At 37.0% G+C, this 27045-nt stretch overlaps 1 protein-coding gene across 37 annotated transcripts in view; it reads left to right on the forward strand.

Moving 5' to 3' along the window:
- Positions 1 to 27045, forward strand: part of LRRC4C (leucine rich repeat containing 4C) — a 1324460-nt gene that overhangs the window by 120719 nt on the left and 1176696 nt on the right. For 29 of the 37 annotated variants that reach the window (XR_012423317.1, XR_012423318.1, XR_012423321.1 and 26 more), the window contains exon 2: positions 16248 to 16400. The exons of the other annotated variants lie outside the window; for them this stretch is intronic. The gene's annotated coding sequence lies outside the window, so the exon portion shown is untranslated. The remainder of the gene's footprint in view (positions 1 to 16247; positions 16401 to 27045) is intronic. 37 annotated transcript variants of the gene reach the window in all.

The raw sequence follows: 27045 nt of genomic DNA on the forward strand, positions 1-27045 counted from the left end.
TCCTTGGATTCATTTCAACTTTTCCTTGAATCTTGATGATCTTCATTGGCATCCAGATTCTGAATTATATGACTGTCATTTCAACCATTTCAGTCTGGTTAAGAATCATTGCTGGGGAGCTAGTGCGGTTGTTTGGAGGTAGAAGAGTAGAAGACACTGTGGCATTTAGAGTTGCCAGAGTTCTTACACTGGTTCTTTCTCGTCTGTGTAGGATGATATTTCTTTAATGTGTGAAGTTGCTGTCCTTTAGATGGGACTTTTTGCTTGTATATGCTTTGATACTCTTGATGGTTTGACTGTCATATAAGTTGAGCTTTGTCAATTAGCTCCATTTCTGGATGATTTCAGGGAGCCAAGGCTCAGCTCAGCATTCCTGGGCTGTGTGCTCTAACCCTGAGGGGCTGAAACCAGGCCCATGTGTGTGTGGTATTTTTTTTTTTCTCCAGCCCCTTGAGATTAAGCATACGCTGCACTGCAGGGGTTGAGGTGTTCCCAGTCCACTGGCACAACACTCCAATGGGGCGATGATGGCAAAAGTGCTTCAGTGTGGTTGCAGCATGTCTCCCATGCATGTGCACTGGCAAAGTGGCTGGGGAAAGTTGCAGGCAAGTGTGTGCTGGCAGGGGAAGGCTGAGGTTGGGGTTACAGTGGCAAGAGAATGCCTGTCAAAGCTCTCTGGCTATTAGATAAGATCTGCCAATGGTGGCCATTGGCAAGCACCTTGGCTGGGCAGTCAAGGTCACACAACAAGAATGTGTGACCAGGCAGGGATGCTGGGAAAGGCTGGCAGACAGGATAGTACTCAGATCAGACTGGCCCCATCCTACAGGAAAGACAGCCCTGCTCTGTCCAGGCCCAGCAGCCAAGAAAGTCTAAAGCCAACTAGAAGAATATGACGATCTTTGGGTTACGGGAACCAATGGCTGTGCACTGCAGCTGTTCCTGTGTCAAAGCCTCTGTGCTCCACGCAGACTGGAGTTGTGTCTCTGCTAACTATCTGGGAAGTTCTCGCTGCCAGCTCAAATGTATGTGAGGGTTTTCCAGTCTCCTGCAGCTAGAATTTTGGAGGTCTGTGGTGATAGTGGGCCACTCCATGCCTATTTCGTTCACCCCTTCCTCAGGAGCCACTCAGGGCCAGAAAGGATTCCTAGTGCTTGGCAACTTTATGCAGAGTTTCCAGCTTTCTTCCCTTTTAGCTCAGGCTCTGCATCCTCCCTTCATCCACTCTCAATGACTTCTTTAGGAGGATAGGTTCAGGGTGTAAGTCTTCTCAATAGTCTGGTCTCCTGCTGGGAGAAGCTCTTCCTGGCTGTATCTAGTTGGCTATCTTGGCACCACGCCCAAGAGCAACACTCTTTCTTATTCAATTCATGTCATGTTAACTTTCAAAGGTCTTTGCTTTTCCTACATGGAATTAGTTGAAAAAGTAGGATTACATTAAATCTCTGGTAGACAGCACAACTATGTTTTTTGTTTTGTGTTTTTATTTTATTTTATTTTTTTTAAATGCAGAGCTCCCCACCTTTCTGAATTCCAGGAAGACAGCAACACTTTTTATTTCAATTTTTGACTTCTGACCACAATGAATTGAGTTTTGGCTATGTTTTATGGAATGGAGTTATTTTATAAATGCATTGTTATGGGACAATAGACATTTACCTAGAAGCAGTTAGAGAAAATGGTGTGCCTTCACTAATGCCTTACAGAATTCCTTTGTCACTGCTGAGAAATCTCTCAATAGCTTAGGTAGGAAGTAGTAGAAAACAACTCATAGGCTTGGAATTCAAGAGATATAAGAGTTATAGTTTTTGTTCTGTTATTAGGGAAGATTCTGTAGCGGCTGATGTAAATGATGAAGGTTTATATAGTCAGACAATGATCAACAGAATGACAGATGCCATGACAAAATCACCCTCCAATCCCGTAAGCTACTCTTATGTCCTTGGGAAAAACACTTCATTTTCCTTGGCTTCATTTTCATCGTCTGTAAATAATTAGTACCGGTGGTTCAGAAATATTTTAGCATAATCAAAACCTTTTTAAAGTTACCCATACAATCTGATGCGATTCCACGATATTGCAAATATAAAACTGAGAGACTGTCTCTGAAATGTGGATAGGAGATAAACTGTCACTGCTCACCACACTGGCTGCCTGAGGCAACTTTATGCAACACGTTTTACAGGTCATTTTTATCAACGTCTTTATGTAACTCTGCATTTTTAAAAATCTTTTTATCTTATTTGTACAATCAAACAATCTTTACTTCCTACACTTACTACCTTTGTAATAATGTATTAATAGAAATTGATTCCATCCATGAAGAAATGATATCTACAAAGTTCTCTGAAATTTTGTATTTTAAAAAAAGCAATTCACTCTTGAAATTTGGAAATTTAACATTTGCAGCCTTCTTGGGTCTCGCTCTGTCGCCCAGGCTGGAGTGCTGTGGCCGGATCTCAGCTCACTGCAAGCTCCGCCTCCCGGGTTCACGCCATTCTCCTGCCTCAGCCTCCCGAGTAGCTGGGACTACAGGCGCCCGCCACCTCGCCCGGCTAGTTTTTTGTATTTTTTAGTAGAGACGGGGTTTCACCGGGTTAGCCAGGATGGTCTCGATCTCCTGACCTTGTGATCCGCCCGTCTCGGCCTCCCAATGTGCTGGATTACAGGCCTGAGCCACCGCGCCCGGCCGCAGCCTTCTTTCTTTTTGAAGCACATGATCATGGTACTTGTATGCTAGAAAGTCAGGGATGCCATAAGACCACTGTGTGTGCACTGAGTGTGACATCCATTTACTCCCCTGCCTTAGCTCTTGAAAACTAAAGCTTTAAAGCTCTCCTTAAATGTCTGTATTAACTTAGCAAATGAACACTATAGTTCAGTAAGTAAACTAGAGGCAGGGCATTAAAGCAGAGAAAATGCAATTATAAAAATCTATTAATTATGAATGGGTGAATATAGATCCTCCTGTGCTATAACTCTAGCCTTTCAGCTAGACTCTTTCCTCTGATGGACTCTGCAATGCTATATTTATGACCATAGCATGTGGAAGGTAAGGTGTAAATAAACTTTCCTTGTAGATACATATGGTATCTTCCCTTTAAGTAATGGGCATGTATACATTTCAAATTAACTAAAATCAAACCTCTTTTAGTTTTCCTGTGGTATATGAATTATATAATCCTCAAGGCAGGAATAGAATAATCTACATTTTAAATATTTGCCTGTACCATGACCTATTGCCTGGCATTTACTATAAATTCTGGATTTTTGAACTTCAGAGCAATTGATTAATAATTTACTGTGAACTTTTAGCCCACATGGCCCCTTTTTAATTTGTTTTTAATTGGGTGTCCCACTTTGTACTTTAGTTGTCAATCAGTATAAGATGAATAAGAGTAACATATTCAGCCAAGCTTGGAATGCTATATTAAACAAAATTGACTAGGGCTGAATAATGCAGAACTTTCTGGATCCTTTTTAAAGCTAAGATGCCTTGTGAAATTCTAATAGGGGTCTGCATTTGCAGTATTTTGCAGACTTTTTGACTGTAGAAGTATGTTTTTCTTCTAGGATATCTTATATAATTAGTACTATGAAAAACATGTCTACAATAGTATTGGTATGATAATTTTTCAAGGAAAACTCATTTTAGGATATCATCATTTTTTAAATGTATCCCAGTCTAATCTCACTGAAGTGGAAACAGAAAATGGGACTGGGTAGAAGTCTGTTTTGTTATTTTTCTCTTGGAGGAGTGAATGGTAGGAGGAATCATCCTAGTGGGAATTCGCAGTTAGATAATTTTTTTAATGTTTGTTTATTTATTGCTTCTTCAGGGGAAAATGTGTCTGCACAGGGTGTCTGATTGCAAGCGCAGAATGAGTAGAATGGATTTAATTTTTCATTGGAAGGGTGAGCACTCTGCATTTCAAGGAGCACCAACTTCTACATCACTTTAAATATTAACGACTAACACTGCGATTCCTCTCTTTAACGTGCTTTGTTTTGGTGCCTGGCCAAGCCAGGAAGTTGAAAACTCCCTTGGGACCTGATAGAGAATATAATTTGTTCTGAAATTTTGGTGGTAAACATGGTAATAAATTAGAGGGTGTAATGAATATGTATAGAAGCACCCAGAATCCTCCTTCTATCCATGTGTTCCTTAGAATACTTTTGTTTGTCACCCCTACAAATTCTGGGGAAAAAAACTATATATAGGCTATGGCCATCAGAGTGAACTTAAACTCACTCTTCATTTTTTAATTCAGTGTTTTTATTTAAACATATATTTAATATGTTTTATTTTACAAATACCTTTCTGAAACATCTAGGCATTATAGAATTCATCAGGAAGCTAGCTTTTTTTAGTCTTTTTACCTGGAGTGCAAATTTCTCTGTGACTCTGCTTCTATTGTTTCTAATGTGGAGACTCTGAAGGAAGTGATGGAAATCGGCAGGAGCTGGATCCAATAGGAACTCCTAGGTCATGATACCTACTTTAGAATGAAAAACCACTGCAATGGCAAGACCATTGGTTGGTTTAGGGGGTAAAGTGGTTTTATCCATTTTGATTCTTAAAAAAATATTTCTAATTTCTTTATGGATAATAGGCTATGGGAAAGCAAAAGAGAAAACCAGGAATCATGTTAGAGGCAGTTGTTATAGCCTAGCCTAATAATACTGGCAGTTTAGACTGGATCCTACCAAACTATGATCACCATAATGGTAAGATTTCTATTTTGTTAACCTTTGATTATTCATTTATCAATTAGAGTATCATAAAGACCCATGGCAGAATACATATTATTTTATTTTTTAAAATATGGTACAAAATACATGTAGATAAAGATGATTAACCTTCACCCCTGCTACGAATCTTCTTCCATTTTTTCCTCCCTGAGTCAGAGATGAGTGTGTGTCATAAATTGTCTTCAAGTGTAGGGATATAGTAATTAATAGGACAGCCAAATTCCTACTTGGCTCTCCAAAATTTAGATAAAAAGAGAAAGAGGGAAAATCGAGTACAACTGTCAATTCAGCCCTGTTTTCATGATAACATAGCTTATTTCACCAGAATTTTCGTCATAACCATTGTCCATTGGTCAGTGCTTTGTTTAAGAATAATTATATTTCTGGGTTGAGAGGAACACACAAACCATCAAGGGTTCATAGTCAATAGTTCCCCAGGAAACAGGGAAAACATAAACAGTTTATAATGATTCTTAGTTTAAGTTTCTGCAAAACTTGCATTGGGAGTTATACCTGATGTAAATGACGAGTTGATGGGTGCAGCACAGCAACATGGCACAAGTATACATATGTAACAAACCTGCACGTTATGCACATGTACCCTACAACTTAAAGTATAATAATAATAAATAAATTTAAAAAAAAAAGTTTCTGCAAAACTTCGAATGCAACAACTATCGGAGGCAGCAATTAATTTTGTCTAAAATATTCCTCCCCTCTCCTTGCTCTTGGTTTCCGAATATACAATTGAATTTTCAATTGAACGTGTTCAATTAACCACTTACCCATTTTGGATTAAATAGCCAGTATTTATTGAACTATTTTTATTCAGTGCGGTTCAGTGTGAAAACGTAGAAATTTAAGATATGCGTCTAGCTTCTCAGGAGCATTTAATCTAGCTGAGAAGATAAAATCTTAAATAATCTTGTCCATATGTGTGCTATGGGCTACCCCTTGTATAAAGCAGATGACCAATATGCTTGCTTTTGTTTGTTTTGTTTTAGTCACTATCAAAATGGAGAATAATGGAATCTCATTGATGAGTTAAGATAGAAAGGCTTCACAGAGGAGCAAAGAGTGAATGGTATCGGGAGAATCACTGGGCTCTGGGAGCAGAAAACATGGGGAATGGGGATGTTCTCTCCAGGCAGACGAAACACTTCTGATCTGGGGCTTGGTGTGGGAGTGAACAACACGATCACCAAAACTGGAATCAAAGGCATTTGTTGCACATCAGAGGAGAACATTGTGTTGGCTCAGATAATGGAAGGCTCTAGAAACAGCACAATGACTATTAAACGTGCTAAAAATTTAAGAAGTGATGTGCTCTGATTAGTGGAAAGTTTTATATTTTGTTTTAATAAGATTCCAAGTAAATGTGATACTCTAATTAGAGTGAAGCGTAAGTACCTCAAAATTGATTATCTAATTGGTTTTGGGATAACAATTGACTTCTTTCTTTCTTTTTTTTTTTTTTTTTGAGACGGAGTCTCGCTCTGTCGCCCAGGCTGGAGTGCAGTGGCCGGATCTCAGCTCACTGCAAGCTCCGCCTCCCGGGTTCACGCCATTCTCCTGCCTCAGCCTCCCGAGTAGCTAGGACTACAGGCGCCCGCCACCTCGCCCGGCTAGTTTTTTGTATTTTTTAGTAGAGACGGGGTTTTACCGTATTAGCCAGGATGGTCTCGATCTCCTGACCTCGCGATCCGCCCGTCTCGGCCTCCCAAAGTGCTGGGATTACAGGCTTGAGCCACCGCGCCCAGCCCAATTGACTTATTTCTTAAATACCATGTTATAAACATGGACTTCTTTCCTGGAAAAACATTCCATATCATAAAAACACCAAAATTCATTACAATAGATGAAAAATAAATATGCGATTTTATTAATGTGCATTAGTAAGTGGAATAAAACTGTATTCCAGCTGCACTGCAAATACTCTCCTTGGAAGGTTTCATATTTCCTACTGGGTTGGACCAGCATATCATTTTAAAACACAAGACTGAGCATATTTGTTGGAAGACTCTTTATTCATTTCCTGATTAACCTATCTATAAGAAGCCAAAGTCTTCATTGCTTTAAGTATATTTGAATTATATCCAAAGATAATCTAATTTTACTTAAATCTCTTCATTTCAGCATGCATACATGGCCCAGAAAATATTGGAACAGTAAATTTTGGTGAGAAAGGACATTTTTCAGTGGCTACTGTTTTGTTTTGTTTTGTTTGCTCTCTTTAATCATCCCTTGCTCTTCCCTTCCAATAAAAGTCAGTTGAATCATCACTCACTTCACTATTATCAGGTGACTTGATGCAGAGATGTTTGCTGAAGTTATGTAAATATGCATATATATTTGCTTCATCATTGCTACTGTGGGTCGAATTGTGGTCCCCAAAAAGTTATGTCCAACTTCCTAACTCCTGGGATCTATGAATGTGACCATCTTAGAAAAAGATTTTATATAGATATAATTAAGTAAAAATCTTGTGATGAGATCATCTTGGATTAACTAGGTGGGCCCTAAATCCAGTAAGAAGTGCAAGAACAAGAGAAATACATAGGGAAAAGGGCAATTTGAAGACAAAGGTAGAGTCTGGAGTTATGTTAACACAAGGAAAGTTTGGCACTACTAGAAACTTGCGGAGGCAAGGAAAAGTCCTCACATAGAGACTTGGAAGTTAGTGCAATTCTCCCAGCACTTTGATTTGAACTTCTGGCCTCCAGAACTTTGAGAGAATACATTACTGTTATTTTAAGTCACCAACTCTGTGCTACTTTTTTACAGCAGCCCTTGGAAACTAACACAAATGCGGTGAGGCTTATTTATGACAAAATAAACTGTAAATGAGTTTTTTGTTTGTTTGGATATTTGTTTGTTGGTTTTTGAGATGGAGTCTCACTCTGTTGCCCAGACTGGAATGCAGTGGTGCAATCTTGGCTCACTGCAACCTCTGCCTCCCAGATTCAGAGGATTCTCCTACCTGAGCCTCCCCAGTAGCTGGAATTACAGGCACACACCACCACACCCGGCTAATGTTTGTATTTTTAGTAGTCATGGGGTTTCACCATGTTGACCAGGCTGGTCTCAAACCCCTGGTCCACCTGCCTCGGCCTCCCAAAGTGCTGTGATTTTGGGCGTGAGCCGCTGCACCTGGATATAAATGAGTTTTTGAGTTAAATTTAGTTGAGGGTCATTTCTAAATAGTTCCAGGAAAAGATTAGAAAGCCTCTGTGTGGAGAGCAGAAAACCAAAACTAAAATATTGCTAGGGATACTACCTTTGAATACTGAATTCTATATATGTGGTGCCACATGATTAATGACCTAATAGCATAATAGACCTATCTGGACTAAGATAGTCTAGGAAAACAATAGTAGAGTGTATCATTGTGTTATAAGAACTATTAATATTTTAGGCAGTGTTATCACTCATAGAGCCCATGGTCAGTAATAGTGGAGGTAACTGTGTTAATATTAATAGTAACTGTGTTGTTTTAAGAGGATACAAGACTTCAATGCCTCTCCTACTCAAAAATGTTTTGGGGATGTGACTTTGAGAAACCAGGTGTGAGGGTTCATGAAAAGTTAGGTCAAAATGACTCTCCATGTCCCAGATATTATAGATAATATACAGTCAATTCTTAACTATCAATAACCAGTTTATCAATGCCTCTTTTATTATGGTAAGTTTCAAATCAAAACGTGAGTTACCTGGTCAAAGCCAAACACAACAGAACTATATTTATTTACTAATAGAAAAATATCTCTGCTGAGAAGATAGAGATTATGGCCAGAATCTTCACTTCAGTTTACCTGAAACTATGTTGCAAAGTGGATTTCTGTAAAGTAAATTGTATTTTTTCACTGGAATGCTATTATAATTGGGGCTTACTTTCTTAACCTCATGCTTGGAAAGATGAGCAGAAACTTTATTTTTATGGTCTTTTATTGATTCTGCCTGTGGTGCCTCTTCATAAGGTAGATAACTGAGAACTGATGCTATTTTTAACATGACACACTTCTAGGGAAAGTTGTTAGTAAATAAAAACTCCATTGATTCTGACTAATGGGGGAAAAGACAGGTATAGTTCTTATCATGAAGGAATTTACATTATTATGAAAAAAAATGTAGAAAACAATCATTAAATTACTACAACTGGTGAAGTATGAAGGGGAAAACTCGGGTGCTGAGTCAGTATCCAACTGGCAGGACCTCACCCAGAGAGTGAATATAAGGAAAGTTGTCATTTTATTCTTCGTAACTCAGATAAGTTTCTGATGATCTATTTTTAAGGTTTTTTTTTTTTTTTTTTGAAAGCATTTAGAAAGTGTATTTTAAATTTTCTCTCAAAGAACTAGGTCATTCTAAGTTCACTAAAGAGCTCTACACGTCTTTTTCCATGGTACTTGTGTTCTTTGGTAACATCGTCACCTAACACGCCGTTACTCACTTTCATACCTAGATTGCCATCAGTCCTTGTTACAGGAAAACATCATCACCTTCACATACAGGTAAAGCTGCTTTTTTCACTTTGTTTGCTAACCTTTTCTCTCTCTACCTTCCCATTTATTTCTTCTTCCTGCAAGCACTCCTTCCAAGACATCCACTGAAAACAGGGAGATTAATTGAGAGACATATACAACTATAGCCTCAAAGTTACTAGATTGCCTTTCTTCTGGAATCCTCGACCATAATGAATTGCATACAGTTTCGACTTGCAAAAATCCCAGAATTGAAATAGGTTTTAGAATCAAATCCATCGAGTAATGTCGGCTAGTATTTAGTAAGTGCACACTGTGTGTGAAGTACTCTCTTTAAACACATAAATTTTCTCATTTAATTACCACAACAATGCCATAAGCTCCATCTTTATTGCCATCTTTATTTTCTAAAGGAGGAAACAGACAAATAGACTCAAAGTAACTTTTCTTAGGCTTCATTACCAATAACTAGCAGAGAAAGATATGATTCTAGGTCTCCGAGTTTCTTTGGATAAGGGCTCTGAACACATAAATGCTATACCTCACCACTTCCTCATCTAAATTAGTCTCCTCTTTTACTAATCTGTTAGTTTAACCAACCAAGAGGTCTACATATAGGGTTCTCTAACCAAGAGTAGTGTAGAGTTGAAACAAGATCCCAAATTTAACTTCCAGTTAAGACCTTGTTTGTGACTAAAGTCCTGGAGATTCAGGGTGTCTTATGCCCCATATACTCTCATGAAAATTTAGTCCAAGTTTTTCAAAATGCTACAAAAAGAAAAATGGAAATACATAAGATTTAGCTTGTTAATTCTTCTAATCTCAAGATTTAGTAATGAGCAATCCTATTTCTTTATGTAGAATATATTTAAAAGAAAAATCACACAAACATCAAAATCTCTAATACTTTATATGTAGAGGGTTGGACAAACCAGTCAATTCTTTCATCCTCTGTTTTCCTATTCTGTAAAAAAGATGAACAAAACTTACTTCCTAGGATTAATATGAGAATTAAAAAGGATAATGTAGCCCATAAAAAACACTGACTACAATAATTACCTTCCTCTTCTAAACTGTTTCTTTTATTAACAAATGTTTAGGAAATATTTCACGAAGTTCTGGAGCCATTCACGTATATTTAGTCTTCCCTTAGGATTTGGCCTTTTTCTGAGTTAAAACCCATTTGTTTGACCTTCACTGAGGCTGGAGACTAGCAGGTAACTGTTGATATATGACTCAATAAATAAGAAATGCTCTTGATTGTTGAATATCTTCTGATGTTATCTGTAAAAATTCTGAGGGATAGATTTTGTACTCAAGATTTCTGTAGGGAACAGAGCTGAACATATTCTAGTAAAATAGCCTATATAGCCATTACTCCAAGTACAAAATACATTTGATTAGCTCAAACTGTTAGGAACATGTATTGCTTAAAAAATAAATTGGATATAATTTTTTTTAAATGCATTTGAGTCATGGTAGCATTTTAAGATCTCAATCCGCCCCCACCCCCACGTCCCCATGGAAATTAAACTAGGCAGAGGGTGCTGAAGAAATGATTCCTATTAGACAGGAGAGGGATTTTTTTTACTGCTAGTTTCCAGCTTCCAAAAGTTTCTGTTGTATTGGTGCAAAAATCTGCAAACAACCTTTGCATTTCATTTGGCCTATTGCTGGTATAGTCATAGACAATGTTTACTAAGAGTTACATGAAAGTGATGTCTTCAGGGATATAATTTATATGTACAGTGCCTATCCAAAAGCAAAGGAATTCATTAAATAATAATCATGATTCCTTGTGAATTCTTAAAGTCTAATGACTTATTAAAGGGCAGGGCTATTTATTTAGGTAGAATCTTGGTAAAAAGTAAAGATATATGAAAGTTTAAGTTAGTATCTTTGTTGTGCCTCTAATATTTTACCTCTGTAGGATCCAGCAATATCAATAAAGTAAAAACCAATGAAGAGGTTTCTATACTTTTCCTATGTTTGATAGCATTGTGAGTCTAATATTTCTATAAAGGAGATGCCTTTGTCATTTAAAAACATTATGCATCTTTCCAACATAATAATCTACCGGAAGTTTACTAACAGCCCAGTTTGTTCAGCATTTTCTATGTGTTACTCTTTTAGTTGTATTATTCATACTTTATTATTTTATTTTATTCTAGCAACAAGTTCTGGAGGGGATATTGCCATATCAATATTACAGAAAAAAAAAATCCGAATCTATGGAATCTGATGTTAAACAATGTGCCTGAGGTCATTAGATTTTTTCTTTTTTTTAGAGAGTAGGAACTCAAATCTTCATCCATCTTACTACAAACAAATTGCTTGTTTGCTTTTTCTATTTTGTATTTGAAATGCTCAGTACAATGCCAAGCATTTATTTTTTAATTTCAATTTTTATTTTTATTTTTATTTTACTTTAAGTTTAGAGATACATGTGCAGAATGTGCAGGTTTGTTACATAGGCATGCATGTGCCATGGTGGTTTTCTGCATCTATTAACCCATCATCTAGATTTTTTTTTTCTTTTTCATTTTCTTGTGTTTATTTAAAAATAAAGAGTATATCCAGAGCTCTAAAACCCAGTAATAAGCTAACAACCCAATTAAAAAATGGACAAAAATTTAGAACAGATACCGAAGAAGGTACTAAATAGATGACAAATAGGAACATGAAAGAGATGCTCAACATCATTAGTCATTATGAAAATATAAAGAAAAATCACAATTATATACTTACCAGAATGGCCAAAATTGGAAACAATGACTACAAGAGCTGTTAACATAATGTAGAGGAACTGAAACTCTAGTCCACAGTCTATGGAAATATAAATTGGTACAACCACATCGCAAAACAGTTTAGCAGCTTCCTATAAAGTTAAACATCCATGGACTATGTGATAGTCCTCTCATTTGTAGGCATTTTTCCAAGGAAATTAAAGTATATGTTCATGTAAAGACATGTACAGGAATGTTCAAAGTAGCTCGTTTTTCAATAGTTTAAAAGTCAAAGCAACCAAATGTTCATCAAGTGAATGGATAAACAAGTTGGGTTGTGTCCACACAGTGGAATACTACTTAGCAATAAAAAGAACTCTGATACAAGCCAAATGAATAAATCTCAAAATACCATCATCTAGATTTTAAGCACCGTATGCATTAGCCGTTTGTCCTGATGCTCTCCCTCCTCACCACCCCCCGACAGGCCCCAGTGTGTGTTGTCCCTCCCTGTGTCCATGTGTTCTCATTGTTCAGCTCCTGCTTATGAGTGAGAACATGAGGGGTTTGGTTTTCTGTTCCTGTGTTAGTCTGCTGAGGATGATGGCTTCCAGCTTCATCCATGTCCCCACAATGGACATGATCTCATTCTTCTTTATGGCTACATTCTATTCCATGGTGTATATGTACCACATTTTCTTTATCCAGCCTCTCATTGATAGATATGTGGGTTGGTTCCATGTCTTTGCTATTGTAAATAGTGCTGCAATAAACATACGTGTGCATGTATCTTTATAGTAGAATGATTTGTATTCCTTTGGGTATATACCCAGTAATGGGATTGATTGCTGGGTCAAATGGTATTTCTGGCTCCTTGAAGAATCACCACACTTTCTCCACAATGGTTGGACTAATTTACCATTTAACCTATCAACAGTGTAAGACGTTTCCCATTTCTCCACAGCCTCACCAGCATCTGTTGTTTCTTCACTTTGTAATAATCACCATTGTGATTGGCATGGGATGATATCTCACTGTGGTTTTGATTTGCATTTCTCTAATGATCAGTCATGTTGAGCTTTTTTCATGTTTTTTGACAGCATAAATGTCTTCTTTTGAGAAGTGTCTGTTCATGTCCTTTGCCCATTTTTTGATGGAGTTGTTTGTTTTTTCTTGTACATTTGTTTAAGTTCCTTTTAAATTCTGAATATTAGACCTTTGTCAGATGGATAGATTATAAAATTTTTCTCCCATTCAGTAGGTTGCTGGTTCACTCTGATGATAGTTTCTTTTTCTGTGCAGAAGCTCTTTAGTTTAATCAGATCACATTTTTTAATTGTAGCTTCTGTTGCAATTGCTTTTGGCCTTTTCATAATGAAATCCTTGCCCATGCCTATGTCCTGAAAGGTATTGCCTAGGTTTTGTTCTAGGATTCTTATGATTTTGAATTTTACATCTAAGTTTTTAATCTATCTTGAGTTAATTTTTTATAAGGTGTAAGGGAGGGATCCAATTTCAGTTTTCTGCATATGGCTAGCCAGTTTTCCCAGCACCATTTATTAAAAACAGAATCCTTTCCCTATTGCTTGTTTTTGTCAGGTTTGCTGAAGAATGCCAAGCATTTAGATGCTAATCAGTTAAGTTCTGTTTATCTTTAAGCTTTAATTTTTGTCAGGTGCAGTGGCTTACATCTGTAATCTCAACACTATAAGAGGTCAGGGTAGGAGGATCCTTTGAAGCCAGGAGTTCAAGACCAGCCTGGACAACATAGCAAGACCCTGTCTCTTAATTTTTTGTTTTTAGTTAGCTGGGCATGGTAGAACATACCTGTAGTACCAGCTGCTTGGAAGGCTGAGTCAAAAGCATTACTTGAACCCAGGAATTGGAGGCTACAGTGAGTGATGATCATGTCACTGAACTCTAGTTTGGGTGACAAAGAAAGACCCTGTTTCAAAAAAAAAGGAAATAATTTAAATTTTTTATAAGACTTGTTTCTGGTAGTGTACATTCCTCTTCTGCTGCTATGAATAGTCATTTTCTTTCTCCTTTTTATGTCTTAGTTTCCTTTGTTCATTGCATGCCTCTGTTTCTCTGTGTCTGATGTGTTTCTTGCATTAAATTATTTTAAGGATTAAATGAGATGGTGTCCATGCAAGGACTAGCATGGATCCCAGCATAAAAGTCGTGTCCAGTAAATGCTAGTAATCTCTCTCATTTGGAACTGGGGCCACCGCCTTCTTGCCTGTCCTATACCGCTGAAGATCTGGACCAGCCATGGCAAGGCCAAAAGGAGAGAAGACATGACGCTGGGGACTTAGACTAATTTCACTTCCCTTAAATAAAGAGGACCTTCACATTTCCTTCACTATTAAAAGCCTCTTTGTTCAGTCTTCTGATATCTACACAGTAGGAAGGATGCATGAAAAGTGGATAGAGGACCAGTGCAGAAATCCCCAAACAATACCAAACACCCATGCTTGCTTGTTAATACATTGGCAAAAAATAGTTTGCTTCTTTCTACTATACTGGACATTTTGATGATAGTTTATGGCCCCTGATTTTTTTTTTCCCAATGAAGATCCTTGAGGGGACTGAGATTGAAGGAGAAGAGTTTGCATACACACTTATTTTAAACAATTATGTGTTCTTAAAATCTGTGTAAAAATTATAACCTTTTCATTGTTGTAGATTAATACTTATTTTGATTATACTAGAGGAACAACTTACATTTTTTAAAAAAAGAAAGTCTACAATTCATAGTGAATCATCTTGTAGAGTAAATCTTTTAAAAACTCATTAAATTTTCTCTCTTCAATTAATTCTGAATTTTATGTGTTGGACTTGCTTCAGGAAAGACTTCATCTAAACTAATTTGTATAGTCATATTTGCACAAGGCACAAAGGGCTCAGTGGCAATGCCTGAGGGATTCCAGTTAGGAAAATATAGACACTCAAATGTAAGAAATAGACTAACTTTGCTCCATAAATAAATAGGTCTAAATTTCTGTTTCCCATGCCTGGCCGTTCATTTCAATTGTTAAAGTGTCTACAATTAGCTAGACAATGTGTGGGAATACAAATACGGATGCCATGCTCCCTTTCCTCTAGGACTCATAATTTAGTGGTGTGACATACTTGTGCAAATTTAAATAAAATACAACACCAAAAAGAAGCTTGGAGAAGAAAAACAAAGATCAATGGGAGAACAGAAGAGAGAGAGATTGTAATGCATCTGGGAAGTTTCATTTACTTATATATTCATCCATTTGCCAAACGTTTACTGCAAACCTATTATGAGTCAAGAACTATTATTGGTGCAGGTGTTGGACATAACATGAGGAATATATGATAGGAAATTAGTAAGTACTCATTGAACACAGGAATAAATAAACATGTAAATATAGAATTTCTGCCCTTAGAAATTCTACCCTCTATGGACAAAGCACACAATAAAAAATGTATTAAACAATTTCAGGCAATAGTTAATGTTATAAAAAGACTGAAGCTCACTAAGCAGAGAATAAAGACGGACAGGTAGTATTTTTGTCATTTTACAGTTTCATAGTGTCATAAGCTTTCAATCTGGACTTGAAAAGTAGGCAACATTTTGGTAGGAAGGACTGAAGGTTGAATTTCTTTCTCTTAAACTCTATTCATATACCCTCTACTCTTTTACTACTCTGGGATTTTTAGTTTACTGGTCTGCTTTTACCAATGAAATGGAATTTGTAAGGACAAAGACCATGTCTGACTTATCTTTATATCCTAAGCACTATGAGCACTATGCTTAATATGTATTAGGTCCTAATAAATGTTTTTAGAATCACTTATCAATAAGTGATGGGGCAAAAATAAACAGAGATACTCACTTGGAGATTTTGAATAGATCGGTGTAACTGGACTTTAGGAGTTTGGAGGTGTTACTGGGTGGTGGAGTATAGCATTGAAGACAGACTAGACTGGGGCCAGACTGAAAACTGATCACCTGAGAATTAGGTTGAAAGATTTGGATTTAAGTGGGGAGTCACTGAGTAAGATCCTCTGGCAGGAAAGAAAGTCTTGTGTGTGGGGGGGTTGTTTTGTTTGTTTCATTCTGTGGAGACATGGGCTTTCTCTGTCACCTGGGTTGTACTGTAGTGGAATGGGTGCATAGCTCACTGCAGCCTCAAACTCCTGGGCTCAAGCAACCCTGCCACCTCAGTCTCTGGAGTAGCTGGGACTACAGGAATGCACCACCACACCCGGCTATTGTTTTTTTTAAAAAAATTATTTATTTTACTATTTGCAGAAAGAGGGTCTCGCTTTTTTACCCAGACTGTTTTCAAATTACTGGCCTCAAGTGATCCCTGACTTCAGCCTCTCAAAGTGCCTGAATGACAAGCATGAGCCACCGTGTCTGGCCTCTTGAAGAAGGAAAATCTCAACGTTTTAATTGCCCCCAGTAAGTACCAGACATCTCACACCTGCTAGGTGCTGGAAAATCAAGTACTTAATCAGTTAGTCATCAATTTTAAAGGATGTGCCCAGCGTTTGAAAATAGAGAATAAAGGAGAAGGAAAAACCTAAAATAGCTCAAGTTTTAAACCTGAAACAAGTGTGGGAGCGAAAAAACATTAACTGGAATAGAAAACACAGGTAAAGGCTGCCGGTTGCCAAAAAAGTGTTAGCAAATCTTCTTTAACTGACGAGTTCAAAGAGGTACAAACCTCTCTGCAAAGCCAGCCAACTGCAAAATTTGTAACACAGATCGTGTATACTATGCTATGAAATAAGCAAAAAAAGTACTTAGAGTTTAGAGAAGTGTTCAGGTTTTCTAGAGGCTTCTTTCTACTTCCTATTCCACACCTCTTATGATAACCTTCTAGCTGCACATCTAGGCTGTGTGTCTTTACACGTCATGATTGGCTAAATAAGCCAGAGGGAGTAACATTTTTATGAGGTTTGGGGAGATAGCCAAATGTGAAATTTTCTAGAAAACAACCTTTTGAGATAATTAGAATTGAAATACAGAAGTAGGGGTTAGGGGAGAGCTCAAATAATAATAATAAACTTTTTAAAGAAATGTTTCTCTGCTTGCTTATTGTTATAGATTGACACACACGATTAACATATCTAATTAACATTTGCAACCAACTGCATGATACCAACCAAAGAAAAGCAGATTAATGATGATGTGTAAAAACAAAGTTTTAGGCTGCAAAATACTACATGTAAAATAGCCACATTTTATTACCTATGCTGAGAAAAGTAGCATTAATTAATCTGCAAAAACATCGCTGAATAAAAGGCCTTTTAGCTCACTTGCTTTAATGCTGCTAATAGACAAGGTAAAGCTGTTAAGAGCAGTCAGCAAGTACATAGATATTTAATGGGAGGGGGGCTTTTGAATAATTCCATACTTTTGAATTTTAGTTTGAATGTCTATTATTGCTGGTCACATATCCCTGCATAAATTACATAAATGAATGTCTGGTCTTGAAACTTGAACCAGATGGAATTTATCTGATGAATAATTCTTAAAATACGCAAATATGTAAAGCTAACTGTCCATGTTATTTTGAAAGTCTTATTATTGACCTTTTAATGACTTCGCTGATATTCTAGTTACTTCTAGAATAAAATAATATAAAACCGAGTATGTAGTATGATTAAGGGAGAAAAAGATCAAGACCTCTTAGCTAAGTGTTCTACTCTGAGATGTATTTTGAGTGATGTATTAAGAAGTAATAGACGTTATGCCTTGATTCTTCAATTACAAAGCATTTAGAGAAAATATTTTTCTTTTAATGGGAAGAAACATTCTCATTTGCTTAGCTTGGCTTTTTCTGTATAAATATGTTAATTTGCAATTCTTAGTAATAGTTTTCTTCTTTCAAGTATTTCCCCTTCGAAAACAGAATAAGACATCTGCATTATTTTTTTAAATGAACATAATTTTGTCTTCCTTATTCTCTTGAATTCAGAAACTTTTACAAGAGAAATTGTTGCTTTGTTGATTTCAAAGACAGTTTCAGCCCAAGACCTGGGCTCATAGGAATAAGTTATTTTGAGTCACTACTTTGAGCAGAGATGGAATTTTTATTTATATAGTATGCCTTATATACTAGAAGAATCAAAATTTCCTAATTGCCAAAATATGTTGAGGTTAATTGCTAAAGATGCAGGAATGAGGCAAACCCCAAGTTGCTAACAGAATGCTGAACCAAAGTGCAGACCATCAGACGTTAGGAAAGTTGGCACAAGTGAAAGTTACAGTTGTTGAAAAGAAGAGGGATAAAACATCTTCATGGGATAAAACAACTTATGAAATATAATTATTAATAGACTTTTTACTACAGTCTTCTTTGTGTGTGTTGGAATATGTCATAAGCAAGACAAGAGTTTAGTGTATTTTAGTCTGAACATTCCAAACTGTATTGAGTGCTGAAGTTCTTAGGAGTTTCCTTTCTGGCACAATATGTTGGTTTGGTCCCCTGATTTACAACTTCAGAGAGTTAGAGAAGCAAAGGCATGCTTACCCAGAGCTTCATTAGGGAACCTTGCACATTGCAGATTTTGCTTTGCTTGTGGTGGTAGATGGGCACTTATGAAGAAAGTTATTTAAAAAAAACCCTAAAGTATTATATTATTTAAATTTATCATACATATACAATTGATGTGAACTCTAGTTTGTACTTATTGTAAAATTGTATATGTTTGTTAATTACTGCTGAAATTATTCATCAAGCTTGATGAGGTAAATTGGGTATCTGGTAACTTGGGCTCTAATCCTAAATGCCTAATTCCACATGACTCATTCAATTCAAAAAATGTTTACTAAGCTTCAACTCTGTGAAAGGTACTGTTCTAAGTCCTGGGGTTATGGCAGTGAACAATATGGAGAAGGTCCCTGGTTAAATGGATTTTACATTTTACATAGTAAACAACAAACAAATACCTATAAGGTTAAGAAGTAATATGTAATTTGAACAATAATAAAAATAAGGGTTTGTCATGGGAGCATAGGCAATTTTAGATAGAGTGGCTGTCAGGCAAGGTCTCTGGAAGGATTTTGAGAAGATAATAAACAAAAGTTAATAGTTCCATCAGCACGTGTGGTACATTTAAGTGTGTTGGTAAAGATGTCCCTTCTTTTTTGTGATGTAGATCTGCCCTGGGGTTCATTTGTCAGTGCCCAACATTTGGGCTGCATTTCATCCTGCGTTTGACTTAACTGTCAAGTGCCTTTGTGTAGTGCCTAAACCCCACAACTGTATGTTGTAGCCATGGAAGTGAATAAAAGTATGAGAAGATCCAGGTGAAAAGATTCCCAGGAAGAGGAAACACCTAAAGCAAGTGCCTTGAGTTGGATATAAAATTGGTGTGTTAAGAAATAGCAGGATGTCTACTGTGCTGGGAATAGAGTGAGTGAAGGGAAGATGCAAGTTATTCTCAGTGAGCTTCAGGATACTCACATTTAAGAGAATAATACTTGGACTGATTTTCCATCGTTTCACACATGCATTAAAAACCATTAAATCTACATGTATTGGTTATGTTTCTTTGTCAGTGGCAGATGCCAAGTGTGGCTTCATTAATCAATAACTTCTGAGTAGATACCAATCAAATAAAAATTTGGGAAGGATATGAGTGCTCATAGAAGCAGCAGAAAGTTAAAGAACAAGCTTAAAGTGAGTAAAAGGCAAGACAATGCTGAAGGACTAGGAAGGAAGAACTCAAGGGAGGAAGGATCTCATAATAGACATATTTTGTTCAGAGAATGAGGGTGAATTGCATGAACTGTAATTATTTTTGGATTTGTGTTTGTTTATTTTTTCTTCAGCTCAGGACTTCAAGATAGTGATTTTCAGTAGAACTATATTGAACCCTCTACTTATTCAGCTAGGGAAGTACCAGGCTCCCTACTGTAATCCCAATAAATTTTATCCAAGGAGGAATCATGCTGTCATTAGGAAGAAAAATGAATGTGGAATAGCCGAATACCAGACAGAGCCATAGGCCAAAGAGAACAGTAAGCGTATGAGACATATAAGACACATACACATATAAATATATTTTCTTTCAAAAAGAGTGTTTTAATAAGATTGGGGACTAGTGTGTGTGTGTATATGTGTGTGTATATATATATATATACACTTATAAGATTGCAGACTAGTGTACGTATATTCTTATAATCTTATTAAAAGTATGTTTATATACTAAAAATCTTATTAAAAGTGTATATATACTTATAATTTTATTGAGTATGTATGTATACTTACAATCTTATTAATAGTATATATATACTTATGTCTTATTAAAGCTATGTATATAACACAATCTTATTAAAGGTATATATGCCTTTAATCATATTTAAATTCTTAAATATGTAATATATATTTAATATATTAGATATATTAATTTTAGTAATATATCATTTTAATAATGTTTACATACAACTCTATTTATATAAATATATATACATATATATTTATATATATTTGAAACAGTAATGCTATTCCAGATAAAAAGAACAGGCTGAATGAAAATCTGTTTCTGGGCTCTGTGCAGTGGCTCACTCCTGTAATCCCAGCACTTCTGGAGGCTGAGGTGGTTGGATCACTGGAACCCAGGATTTCCAGAACAGCCTGGGCAATGTGGTGAAAGCCCCTGTCTCTCCAAAAAACAGAAACTATTCAGGCATAATGGTGTGTACCTGTAGTCCTAGTTACTTGGAAGTCTGAGGTGAGAGGATGGCTTGAGCCTAGGTGGTTGAGGCTGCAGTGAGCAAGATTGCACCACTGCACTCCAGTCTGGGCGATAGACTGGGAGACCCTGTCTCAAAGGAAAAAGAAAAAAAAGAAAAAAATATCTGCATCTGAGCAGAAACTCAGGGTGTTCATATGAAGGGGTGAAGGAGGTAAATAAGGACCACATGTTGATGGCCACTAATGTCATGATACATTCGATTCAACATTGAGTAAATAGTTTTAAACCCTAGCCACTCAACAATTTCAATTAAAGAAAAATTGTAACAGTTTCCTTAATGTTCTCAATTTAGACTCATTGATAATATAATCTATCAACACAGATAATTAAAACAAAACAAAACAAAAAACCAAAAAACAAAATAGTGCTCACAACAGTAATGAGAAGACAAATGAGGGATGATAATTTATAACAAAAAGATATGTATTTCAATATATAAATCCTCCTGCACAGTTACAATAAAAAATTAAATAGTAAGAAGCTCTTCCCTCTACCCAAACTCATGAATGTAACCGTTGCAAAGGCATACTGATACAGGTGTGCTGCATTGGTCACTCCACAGTACTGCCTGCATGATTGTATGGATACAATTTGCCTAAATGGTGAACTCTTTTTGGCCAAGTTCCAGACAAACAAAGTTTGATTTTCTCTATTTCTCTCAGTTACAAACCTTCTGGAAAATTCAGGTACAGGGTGCAATTTGATGTTTTCATGTAAAATAGAATGAAGGTTCAGTGTTAGATAATGATATGTCTGCTTTCCACCTACTCAGTGTTCAGTGGGGTTTTCTACAGTCCTGCACCATTGGCACGATTCCTCCTCATGTGGAATTGTCCATGCACTGTGAAACTTGTATCAGCCCTGCCCATTAAATGTCAGTAGAGTCTCCCATCACTATGACAACAAAAAGCTCCACATTTCCAAAACTCACATTAATGGGTAGGATTGAACCGTTTGAGAACTTTAAGTGGACATAATGAGAGAATGGGTATAACTAGATTTGCTTTATTATAAATGCCAATTTGGAAAAGAAATTGCAAGGAGTAAGGAATCAGAGACTGAAACTAAGGCAGTAATCATGAATATAAAGAAAGGGAGACATTTGAAAAACACCACAATGTGGAGACTGATTGGAAGTGAAAGCTGAGGGAAAAGAAGGATTAGAGATATTTGGATCATGGTTACATTTTGTAGTTAAGTGATTGGTGACATTAATCAAATCTGGTACTATGGGAGGCAACATATTGCAAATAGAAGAGATAGTAAGCACAGCCCTCAACATATTAAATTTGATGCACATCTGTGTCTCCACATGAATATGCCTATTAGGTATCTAGAAATTTTGGTCTTGAGCTCAGAAGGGAGATCTTAGCAGAGGATATAGATTTGAGATTCCTTGGAGTATAAATAGAATGCCAAGAAGTACAGCTGTTAAGGGAAGGGGCAAAGTCACAGAGCCAGTTAGGGGAAACAGCAAATATAATTTAGAAAGTTAGCATATTCTTTTCTATCATGAGTTACCAATGAGTCTTGAAGAAAATATTCCCCTAAGCACCCAGAAGTTAAATAGGCGAATGACATTTAAGAAATAAAGAAAATAGTGCTTGTTTGCTTATATGATTCCAGAAACACATACTATTTTTCAGTTTTATTAAATGGGGCATTATATTTAAAGCCCATTTGGGTTTGGAGGCAAACCTCAATTCACATCTTAACACTTACGTGTGAATTTTCCTTGGATAAATCACTTGAAACTTATGGGACTCAGTTTTCCCAACCTTAAAATGAGGATAAAATATCCAAATCACAAGATGATTCAGAAGATTACATGAGAAAATATCCATGAAATGAGAGCCTGGCTTGAGTCTGAGAGGTACTCAGAAACATTTGACAACCTGGGGAAGAAGACAGATCTGAGAGAGACATGTCCTTTATGTCACGACTGCAGAGTCCCTTGTGGAAAATCTCAAATAAGAGGCTTACTGGTGGTTAGAAAACACCCTATAATCTGAAAGAGTGTTGGGAGTTCTATAGATGGCTATGTTCAGTAGAGTCAGTGAGTCATGCCTACGAAGAGAACTAACTCAAGCTACCTGAGAAAAGGGAAGAGAAAGATGAGCGCCTCAGTAAGGAGCGTGTTGACAGAGCGGTGTTGGCCCGGGTGGAGTGTAGTGGCTTTGTCTAGAGTATGCCCTTAACCCACTCTAGGTACACATACACACACACAGACACACACACACACACACACACACACACACACACTCACAGAGGACCCAGGGGAGACAGGATTCTAAATAAAACTCAAAACGAAGATTCTACTAATTTTTTACACAGTGAGGTACAAAGAACACTCCTTTTGGACACACCGCAAGGAAAGTAGTGGGAGGGGGAGCACTCCTTCAGCAGGGACTGAAGTGATTTCTACTGCCTTTGCAGTGTCTTCTTCCACACCTGCCTATAGAGCTTGTAATACTTGGAAGGACAACCAGAAAACGGGAGGTTAGCCCATGGGAAAGATAATATCACTGAAGCAGAGTAGTAGGCATACCTGCAGCAATTTATTTGCTTCTGTGCACACAGGAGACATTCTCTAGGGCCTCCCAGAGACATTCACAGGAAATTCCCTGTGCAGAGACCAGGACATGGTGCCTACAAAGGGTGAAGCGTGAAAAATAAGACTTTATGAATACTGATTGTATTAGTCCATTTTCATACTGATATGAAGAAATATCTGAGACTAGGTAATCTATAAAGAAAAAGAAGTTTAATGGACTCACAGTTCATTATGGCTGGGGAGCCCTCACAATCATGGTGGAAGGTGAAAAGGAGGAGCAAAGGTACATCTTACATGGCAGCAGGCAAGAGAGTGTGTGCCGGGGAATTGCCCTTTTTTAAAACCATCAGATCTCGTGGGACTTACTCACTTTCACGAGAACAGCATGAGCCAAACCTGCCCCCATGATTCAATTACCTCCCACAGGGTCCCTACCATGACACATGGGGATTATGGGAGCTCCATTTCAAGATGAGATTTGCATGGGGACACAGCCAAACCATATCACTAATATTCCTCCTGATGGTGTTCACAAACATAAAGCCCTTAGCTCAGGCACTGAGGCATAGCAAATAATTTGGAGTAGTAGAAGTAGATTTAATATTAAATATCTACGTTTCCTCATTAGAAAGGTTTATTTGTACACTTGGGTTTCTGCCAAATTGAATTCATCGATGAAAAGAATAACAAATGGTAAAGGATAAAACAAAAATAAATCACATATTGGTACACTAACATATCAAAGGAAGGTAGAAAGTTGTGTTTTCAGCATTTGTTCTCGGAGCTGCTGCAGTCCCACCAGGAAGCTGCTGGCTGCTCCTCCAAGGCTCATGCTGCTCTCTGACAGATGGCGACACACCAACTACATTGTAACTGGAAACTCAAGGGAGATTAGCCTTAACTTCTCTTAATTAAAAATAATAATTATGATACCCAGACCATGAAGAAGGTAGGCTGCCTTCTCCCTAGAATATGTTAAAATGTAAAGAGAGAGAATGGGATTTAATGAGGTATACCACGTTTGACCCAATTAAATCCTCAGTCTCCTGTATCTCAGCCTCCACTTGGCCTCTGAGGCTCATAAATAGTTATACTGGACTCAGCTCATCAACAAAGCCACAGTAAGGAATAGGTTTCTTGCCCTAGATGCATATTATGATTGACAGTGTAATCTACAAGAATGTGGTGGTGTCAGGAATGCCATGATATATATGAGATTTCTGTGTTGCCTACCAGGCTTCTCCTAATTGTGATAGAGTATTGGGAGTTATAGGGATTGAGATGCAAAACTGTACAGGATGGAGTTAGCCCTTTTTCTTAACATTTACAATAGAAATTTATCAGACTGCACTGCAACATGTTAGGATTGTTTTGTGAAACTTCTGCTTCGTGTGTGTGTGTGTGTGTGTGTGTGTGTGTGTGTGGGTGTGGGTGGGTGTACCCACTCACATAGCGGATCACAGTGAAAAATCTGTATCTTGCTGTGTATCATGGCAGAAAACCGATTTTGTTTGGAAAAACACGTCTATATCAGATCTACATCATTCATTCTTAACTTTTATGAATCACAAAGCATTTTAAAATTTTTTATATTTTTAACTTTTATTTTCATTTTGGGGCCACATGTGAAGGTTTGTGTATTACAGTTCTCTAGAGGGACAGGACTAATAGGATAGATGTATATATGAAGGGGAATTAATTAGGAGTATTGACTCACACGATCATAAGATGAAGTGCCACAATAGGCTGTCTGCAAGCTGAGGAGCAAGGAAGCCAATTTTAGTGCCCAAACCTCAAAATTAGGGATGCTGACAGTGCAGCCTTCAGTCTGTGGCCAAAGGCCTGAGAGCCCCTGGCAAACCACTGATGTAAGCCCAACAGTCCAATGCTGAAGAACTTGGAGTCCAATGTTCAAGGGCGGAACGTATCCAGCAATGGAGAAAGATGACTTTCTGGAAGAAAATCAAGTCTGCTCTTTTCATCTTCTTCTGCCTGCTTTATTCTAGCTGTGCTGGCAGCTGATTAGATGGTGCCCACCCAGATTGAGGTGGGTCTGCCTCTCCCATTCCACTGACTCTAATGTTAATCTCCTTTGGCAACACCCTCACAGACACTCCCAGGAATGATGCTTTGCATCCTTTAATCCAGTCAATTTGACCCTGAATATTAACCATCACAGTTTGTTACATAAGTAAACACATGTCACAGGGGTTGTTGTACCTATTATTTCATCACCCATGTGTTAAGCCCAGTACCTGATAGTTACCTTTTCTGCTTCTCTTCTCCTCCCATCCTCCCCTCTCATCCCCCACAGTATCTAACATTTTAAAAATTTGAGTAAAACCATGAACTGCTTGTGAGAAAATGCATATACTCAAAATTGGGCATACAGTTGCATTTTGTATCTGGAGCTCTGACTAAACATTCCTAACACAGAATGTTTTGCTGCTGTTGTTTGTACAATGAAGATCTAAAAATGCATGAAAGGGGAGTGGAGGTAATGAAATATGTTTTTAATACACACACATACACACACACACACACACACACAAACTATAAGGACAAAACTTTTTCCTCATAAGTGAAATACAGTTTTGGGAGACAGTTGTTATTACCCCTATTGCATAGGAGAATACATTAAGAATGAAACAATGCCTAAAACATAACAGTAGTTCAAGAAATACTGCAAATAAAGTGAAATATTGAACATATTTATTTTAGGTATAGAATTCCTTAGCAATTTCCAGTAAAGCTAAACATAGTCATGGCATAGACTGGATTCTAAGAAGAGTTTTCAATAACTCACCTAAAAAGTGTTTAAAGGTGGAATAAAGTATTTCTTTTGTAGAGAATCCATTCACAGACTTAATATATATTTTGCATGAAGCATGGTGTTTTTGCCTTCCTTCCTCCATTTCTTCCCCCACTTTTACCCAGTTTTTAAAAAAGAAAGGAAAACACTCTTCTTAGGCAAAAGTGATTTCTTTTGAGGAATTTTAGCACCCAGTATACATTATATTTTTTAAATCTTATAACTAGACATAAAATAATCCTTGCTTCAGTTATACAACATACTGTGTTATGGTTTTCACTCAACATGAACTTAAGACATCACCATTAACAAAATTCTATCTAAGCTACAGAAATGGTTTTTCAAACTATACACTATGCATGTGCTTTGAAATTGAGAAATCAAAACTCTATTTTAAATATATGGTAGAAGTGTAAAATCCCCAAATATTACTAAATCCATTCCAAGAAAAGAAATGCACAAGAAGCAGGGAAGATTCAAGAAAAGATGCATTCATAGGCATACACAGCTTACTTCCTTCTGAATGAAATCTTCAAACTTCATTTTTATTTTCCCCACATCCCTGACAAAATTGATGAAATATCTGCTCGCTGAGTCTTTTAATCTCATCAACATTAGGCTTTATGACAATTTTGGGTCTTGCAACAGAACACCAGTCCTAATTGTCTGGAGAACATTTTAGAAAGCCCTAAACATTTATTGAGATTGTGTGGTGCCATTATAAGTGCTTTACAGAAAACATGTCATTCAAACCTTACAAAAATTCACTGAAGGATTATTATCCCTATGATGCCCATGTCTCTAAAAATTTTTTTGCTATAGTTTCAACTCCTCTTCCTCCTAAAATAGTACTTTTATTTATTTATTTATTTATTTATTTAGAGATGGAGTTTTACTCTTATTGCCCAGGCTGGAGTGCAATGGCATGATGTCAGCTCACTGCAACCTCTGCCTCCCGGGTTCAGGGGATTC

This window comes from Macaca fascicularis, chromosome 14 (assembly GCF_037993035.2).
Source record: "Macaca fascicularis isolate 582-1 chromosome 14, T2T-MFA8v1.1".
In the NCBI taxonomy this organism is placed as follows: Eukaryota; Metazoa; Chordata; class Mammalia; order Primates; family Cercopithecidae; genus Macaca; species Macaca fascicularis.